This window comes from Triticum aestivum, chromosome 4A (assembly GCF_018294505.1).
Source record: "Triticum aestivum cultivar Chinese Spring chromosome 4A, IWGSC CS RefSeq v2.1, whole genome shotgun sequence".
NCBI lineage: Eukaryota > Viridiplantae > Streptophyta > Magnoliopsida > Poales > Poaceae > Triticum > Triticum aestivum.
Window position 1 is genome coordinate 187115353 of NC_057803.1, and position 7468 is coordinate 187122820.

The following is a 7468-nucleotide window of genomic DNA, read 5'->3' on the forward strand; positions in this document are numbered from 1 at the left end:
TGTAATTGTGTGAAGTGGCGATTGTAAGCCAACTATGTATCTCTTTCCCTTATGTATTACATGGGTTGTGTGAAGATTACCTCACTTGCGACATTACTTTCAATGCGGTTATGCCTCTAAGTCATGCTTCGACACGTGGGAGATATAGCCGCATCGAGGGCGTTACAAGGTAGTACCTATTGCCTTTATTTTCAACCCTGGGAGTTACTTCTACGTATGCTTATACTGTTATGCTATGCTCGTAGACGTGGTTTGGTTTGGGTGATCCATTAGAGATGTGAGTGTTTTAATTAAAGGTTAAACTTAAGGTGGCTACTTTAATACACATCTGGGTGGATTGGTTGAGGCACCCTGGAGCACCCAGTGGTTGTCTGGGCACCTGGAGCAATCCAGTGTTGTCCTGGGATATCCCGGAGTACCCGTGTGATCATCCTACAGTTTGCCACCCTGGATCAAAGGGATCATAAAATTATTCATGCTGGAAATTTCTGTGTGCAGCCACAAATCATTATGTGCACTGGCATAGTTGAGTAAGTTGTGTGACCTCTTTTAGTGGTAGGCTAGCAGATGTAGGTGGTATTGTCTACCCAGAGTAAAGAGTTAATGCTTCTGAAAGAGTGTGTCTCGGTCATCCGTTTCTCAAACATCATGTAGTGCGAGAAATTCAATGGAGGAGATCGAGTCTTGTGGGGAAAAGTGCGCAAACCTCTACAGAATGTACAAACTAATCATGAATAGCCATGTCCCCGGATATGGATATCTTGGATATCTGGTACTTGAATTATTGATTTGATCTCACCACTCTACTTAATTAATTTGTTGGGTTGATGACTATTTGGGATTGAGTTGGAGGAACCTTCTTAATATTTTCAACAAACTTTGTAGTTAAATAAAATCTATTCCTTTGTTGTAGGGAAAAACTAGCTTTCTGCAAAAATAACCATAGAGCCTCCACCAGCCATATGTGCATATAGTTATAACTGTTATTTTGATCATTGCTCTATAGTGTTATCTTGCCAGCATATTCCATGTGCTCAACTACACAAGCTACAACATATTATGTTCCTGAGTTTTCAGACGAAGAGTAAGGTGTGCTAGGTCGTTGTCGTGCACTCAGCTATGCCGTTTGAGTTGATGGACTCATTTTACCTTCGAAGCTTCCGCTGTTATCTTCATTAGATGGCCTTCAGCCATATTATTGTAATACATACTCTCTTTTGAGACATTCGATGTAATAAGTGTGTGATTGAACTCTATTATAAATCCTAGAGCACTGTGTGTGTCAGCATTACCGATTCAGGGATGCCACTTATACATAGAGATTTGACCGTTTGAGGTCAGATCACTACAAGAATAACCTGAAATACCTGAAAAGGACTAATGGTATGTTTATTGTTTATGGAGGTGACAAAGAGCTCATCGTAAATGGTTACACCGATGCAAGTTTTGACACTGATCCGGATGACTCTAAGTCACAAACCGGATACATATTTTTATTGAATGGTGGAGCTGTCCGGTGGTGCGGTTCTAAGCAGAGCATCATGGCAGGATCTACGTGTGAAGCGGAGTACATAGCTGCTTCGGAAGCATTAAATGAAGGAGTCTGGATGAAAGAATTCATATCCGATCTAGGTGTAATACCTAGTGCATCGGGTCCAATGAAAATCTGTTGTGACAATACTGGTGCAATTGCCTTGGCAAAGGGATCCAGATTTCACAAGAGAACCAAGCACATCAAGAGACGGTTCAATTCCATCCGCGATCAAGTCAAGGAGGGAGACATAGAGATTTACAAGATACATACGGATCTGAATGTTGCAGACCCGTTGACTAAGCCTCTCTCACGAGCAAAACGTGATCGGCACCAAGACTCCATGGTGTTAGAATCATTACTATGTAATCTAGATTATTGACTCTAGTGCAAGTGGGAGACCGAAGGAAATACGCCCTAGAGGCAATAATAAAGTTGTTATTTATATTTCCTTATATCATGATAAATGTTTATTATCCATGCTCGAATTTTATTAACCGGAAACTTAGTACATGTGTGGATACATAAACAAACGGAGTGTCCCTAGTATGCCTCTACTAGACTAGCTCGTTAATCAAAGATGGTTAAGTTTCCTAGCCAAAGACATGTGTTGTCATTTTATGAATGGGTTCACATCATTAGAGAATGATGTGATGGACAAGACCCATCAGTTTTTCTACTATTGCTTTCTTCATGACTTATACATGTTCCTCTGACTATGAGATTATGCAACTCCCGAATACCGGAGGAACACCTTGTGTGCTATCAAACGTCACAACATAACTGGGTGATTATAAAGATGCTCTATAGGTGTCTCTGATGGTGTTTCTTGAGTTGGCATAGATCGAGATTAGGATGTGTCACTCCATGTATCAGAGAGGTATCTCTTGGCCCTCTCGGTAATGCACATCACTATGAGCCTTGCAAGCAATGTGTCTAATGAGTTATCCACGTGATGATGCATTACGAAACGAGTAAAGAGACTTGCCGATGACGAGATTGAACTAGGTATGAGGATACGGACGATCGCATCTCGGGCAAGTAACATACCGATGACAAAGGGAACAACACATGTTGTTATGCGGTTTGACCGATAAAGATCTTCGTAGAATATGTAGGAGCCAATATGAGCATCCAGGTTCCGCTATTGGTTATTGACCGGAGATGTGTCTCGGTCATGTCTACATAGTTCTCGAACCCATAGGGTCCACACACTTAACATTTGATGACGATTTGTATTACAAGTTATGTGATTTGATGTACCGAAGTTTGTTCCGAGTCCCGGATGAGATCACAGACATGATGAGGAGTCTCAAAATGGTCGAGACATAAAGATTGACATATTGGAAGGTTATGTCTGGACACCGGAATGGTTTCAGATAGGTTCGGGCATTTTCCGGAGTACCAGGGGGTTACCGAAACCCCCCGGGGGGTTAATGGGCCTTCATGGGCCCTAGTGGAAGAGAGGAGGCGGCAGCCAGGTAGAGGCTCCCCCAAGCCCAATCCGAATTGGACTAGGGTTGGGGGGCGGCCCCCCTTTCCTTCTTCTCCCTCTCTTTCCCCCTTCTCCTTCTTGGAATAGGAAGGGGGCGAATCCTACTTGGACCGGGAGTCCAATTAGGACTCCCCCCCTTGGCGCGTCACACCTTGGCCGGCCTCCTCCTCCCCCTACTTTATATACGTGGGAGGGGGCACCCCAAAGACACAAAAAAGTTTCTATTAGCCGTGTGCGGTGCCCCGCTCCACTATTACACACCTCGGTCATATCGTCGTAGTGCTTAGGCGAAGCCCTGCGCCGGTAAACTTCATCAGCACTATCACCACGCCGTCGTGCTGACGGAACTCTCCCTCGGCCTCAACTGGATCAAGAGTTCGAGGGACGTCATCGAGCTGAACGTGTGCTGAACGCGGAGGTACCATACGTTCGGTACTTGGATTGGTTGGATCACGAAGACGTTTGACTACATCAACCGCGTTACTAAATGCTTCCGCTTTCGGTCTACGAGGGTACATGGACACACTCTCCGCGCTCATTGCTATGCTTCTCCTAGATAGATCTTGCGTGATCGTAGGAATTTGTTTGAAATACAGTGTTCCCCAACAGCAAGTAGTGCGGCCGAGGTCGAGACCATGAAGAGTGCCCTCACCCAAGCCAAGGAATAGGCGTGGGTGGGCAAAGTGGCTGCTTATAAAGAGGCTGCGGACTTAAAGGCCGAGCAGGTCGCCTGCCGCTAGTATGAGGAGCGGGTGACTGATGTGGAGCAAGAGCTCAAGGACGCCACCGGCAAGTGCGAGTACTTGGAGGAGAAGAATAAGGCCCAAGCATTTGATCTTTCTAAGGCTCTCCAGGAGGCCAAGGAAGCACGGACTGAGTCCCGGGCGGCTCGTGAGGAGATCAAGCAGGCCGGACAGATAGCGGCTGGTAATCCCTTTCTTTTGCAGAGTAAATTTGCCAGTTAGAAATATGCCTTGCTTACTCGACTATGGAGTTCTCCAGATGCCTTTGCAGATCTTCTGAAGAGCGCTACCGATGCCGCATAGTATTTCCAGGCCTAAGAGGGGAACACCACGGAGAAGCTCTTCTGGTCACAGTACCTGGCGCCGGAGCGTCCGGTGCTGCTGAACGACCAGATGATGGAGCTGGCGGAGCTGCATAGGATCTCCGGTTTGGCCATGAAGGACGTCATAATCCGGCTCTGGCCAACCGAACCCATTCCTAGCAGTTAATTTGGCCTGGTGAAGCGACTTGTGGACGTGCAGCCCCGATTTGAAGCCGTCAAGCGCTCGGCGTGCTTCGAGGGTGCGCAAATGGCCTTTGCCTGCGTCAAGATGCAATGGGCGAAGATGAAGGCCCCCATTGTGGCGACCGAGGGCCCACCCGAAGGCAAGGACCACCGCAAGCCGGAGCGGTATTTTGACGACGTCCTAGAGGGTGCCCGAATAGTAGAGGGCCAATGCTCAAAGGATATCATGTTTGTATGAATGTGTCCAAGCTATCCAGGTGTTGTTTTTTGAACCAATGCTTTGTAATATATTTATGCCTTTATCTGAAATTATTTTCCTCTTGTACGGCCATTTATTAATCTTGAAAGTTCCCTTACATATTTCCTTCAGTCTCCCACTTGCACTAGAGTGAATAATCTAGATTGCATTGTAATGATTCTAACACCCATGGAGTCTTCGAGTTGATCATGTTTTGCTCGTGGAAGAGGCTTAGTCAACGGGTCTGCAACATTCAGATCTGTATGTATTTTGCAAATCTCTATGTCTCCCTCCTTGACTTGATCGTGGATGGAGTTGAAGCGTCTCTTGATGTGTTTGGTTCTCTTGTGAAATCTGGATTCCTTCGCTAAGGCAATTGCTCCAGTATCGTCACAAAAGATTTTCATTGGACCCGATGCACTAGGTATTACACCTAGATCGGATATGAGCTCCTTCATCCAGACTCCTTCATTTGCTGCTTCCGAAGCAGCTATGTACTCTGCTTCACACGTAGGTCCCACCATGACGCTCTGCTTGGAACTATACCAACTAACAGCTCCACCATTCAATATAAATACGTATCCGGTTCGCCACTTAGAGTCATCCGGATCAACGTCAAAGCTAGCATCAACGTAACCATTTACGACAAGCTCTTTGTCACCCCCATAAACAAGAAACATATTATTAGTCATTTTTAGGTATTTCAGGATGTTCTTGACCATTGTCCAGTGATCCACTCCTGGATTACTTTGGTACCGCCCTGCTAAACTTATAACAAGGCACACATCAGGTCTGGTACACAACATTGCATACATGATAGAACCTATGGCTGAGGCATAGGGAATGACTTTCATTTTCTCTCTATCTTCTGTAGTGGTCTGGCATTGAGTCTAACTCAACATCACACCATGTAACACAGGCAAGAACCCTTTCTTTGACTGATCCATTTTGAACTTCTTCAAAACTTTATCAAGGTATGCGCTTTGTGAAAGTATGTAAGTGCATCCCGTGCCCCTTAGTGATTTTGGTGTATTGAAGACTTATAGGTTAAGGGACTAATATGTTTGTGAGTGTACACAGGTCTATAAGTCTATGAGGAGTTTGATATTTATAGAGAAAGTCGCCCCTAAAAATGAATGTCTTCAACTGAAGACTTTGGCTTACTGAAGACTTTGAAAGTGAAGATATTTGTGTGATCCTGAAGACTTGATATTCATGCGAGGAATATGAAGCGTGAAGACTTTTGTTTTCATAGTTTCCTTTTCTCCTTCTTGAGTCAAAGGAAACTCCATACTGTTAAAAGGGGTTCAGGTAAAACTAAGGAAACTGTTCCAAGTGATGTTCATCTCAAAATCGTACACCTATCAATCCTTTCGAGTGAAGCCATTCAAAATCTCATACAGTTTAGTCAATTTCTTCAGTGACAGAGATGAAGATCTTCTGGTCTCGGAGGAATTTGTTCTGAATGAGGAGTTAGGAATTTGCTAGTCCAGATTGCCTACAAGTGAGGAGCATGATAGCCCTGAGGAATTTGAGAGCTCAAATTTCCGACCGTTGTTGTGCTATGCGCCAGCTGTCCCAAAATATCTACCCACCTAACAGTCATATCATTGAAGGGCATTTATGTCTTATCATGTTGGGCTTCTCCCTAGGCTATAAATAGCCGCCCCCTACAACCACTAGCTGGTTGGTTGCTCCGCGAGAAACTAACACTTGTCATTGAGAGCATCCCATCCTCCGAGAACTTTGAGCGATAATCATCAAATGAGGAAAACCCAAACCCAAACACCTACAAACCCAAAGTGATTGAGCATCACTAAAGATATTGTTCCTGTGTGGAACTGACGCTTGTTAACTTTGAGGACTATGCATCCTCTAGACGGTTAGGCGTCATGGTCTAGAGCATCCAAGAAGAAATTGTTGATCGCAGAGTGACCGAGTCTGTGAAGGTTTGGAAGTCACCTGAAGACTTACCACGAGTGATTGGGCAAGGTCCGTGTGACCTTAGATCAAGGAGAATACGGTGAGGACTACGTGTTCAGGACTGTGTGTCCTCAGGTTTAAATACCTAGCCGCTCCAACTAGACATACAACTATCACAACAGTTGAACTGGTCTACCAAATCACTATCTTCACCAAGCTACTGGTTCTATTTCCTCAACCCTTTCATCTCCTCATTCATAGGATGAAGTATGTAACACCCTCGATGCGGCTATATCTCCCACGTGTCGAAGCATGACTTAGAGGCATAACTGCATTGAAAGCAATGTCGCAAGTGAGGTAATCTTCACACAACACATGTAATACATAAGGGAAAGAGATACATAGTTTTCTTACAATCGCCACTTCACACAATACATGAATAAAGCATTACATCATCCAGATACAATCAAGGTCCGACTACGGAACCAAAATAAAAGAAGACTACCCCAAATGCTACACAGATCCCCGATAGTCCCAACTGGGCTCCACTACTGATCAACTGGAAATGGAACAACATAACGAACACGATCTTCATTGAGCTCCTCCTTGAGCTTGGTAGCATCGCCTCCACGGTTTCATCGGCACCTGCAAACTGGTTTTGGAAGTATCTGTGAGTCACGACAACTCAGCAATCTCACACCCTTGCGATCAAGACTATTTAAGCTTATAGGGAGGGTAAAAGGTATGAGGTGGAGCTGCAGCAAGCGACTAGCATATTTGGTGGCTAACATACGCAAAAGAGAGCGAGAAGAGAAGGCAAAGCACGTTCGAGAATCTATGATCAAGAAGTGATCCTAGAGCAACCTACGTCAAGCATAACTCCAACACCGTGTTCACTTCCCGGACACCGTCGGAAAGAGACCATCACGGTAACACACGCGGTTGATGCATTTTAAATGAGTTAAGGTTTTAGGTTTTCTACAACCAGACATTAACAAATTCCCATCTGCCCATAACCGCAGGCATGGCTTT